The sequence below is a fragment of the Penaeus monodon genome, chromosome 22 (assembly GCF_015228065.2).
Source record: "Penaeus monodon isolate SGIC_2016 chromosome 22, NSTDA_Pmon_1, whole genome shotgun sequence".
Lineage (NCBI taxonomy): Eukaryota > Metazoa > Arthropoda > Malacostraca > Decapoda > Penaeidae > Penaeus > Penaeus monodon.
This window is the reverse complement of record NC_051407.1, coordinates 2,895,503-2,896,189: the sequence shown is the minus strand read 5'-3', so window position 1 is coordinate 2,896,189 and position 687 is coordinate 2,895,503.

Sequence of the window (687 nt, the reverse complement as noted above, 5' to 3'; positions counted from 1 at the left end):
CAAACCGTGGTAAACATCATCGGCATCTCCCCCGCTGTAGTCACCATCCTCACTATCTCCTACATCCCCCGCACTAATCGCCATCCTCACCATCTCTCGCTGTAGTCCGTCACCATCCTCACCATCTCTCGCTGTAGTCCGTCACCATCCTCACCATCTCTCGCTGTAGTCCGTCACCATCCTCACCATCTCTCGCTGTAGTCCGTCACCATCCTCACCATCTCTCGCTGTAGTCCGTCACCATCCTCACCATCTCTCGCTGTAGTCCGTCACCATCCTCACCATCTCTCGCTGTAGTCCGTCACCATCCTCACCATCTCTCGCTGTAGTCCGTCACCATCCTCACCATCTCTCGCTGTAGTCCGTCACCATCCTCACCATCTCTCGCTGTAGTCCGTCACCACCCTCACCATCGTCCGAGCGCGCGCACCATAACCTCAGTGGGGAAGGTCGGCGTTATGAGGTCGCGCTTTCAAGGTCCCCTAATTGCAATGTTGCATGTCGATTCGCACGATGACCTTTAAATCCCTTTTTTATCTATTTCAATTTGTTTATCTGTTGTTATTTTTTTACGCTTCTTTTTTTTCTTTTTCTGTTTGCTTATTCGTTTTCATATTTTTGTATGGGTTGCTTTTCGAATGTTCTTTCGCTCCCTCTTTGTTCCTCTCTTTTCTCCCTCCTCCCCCC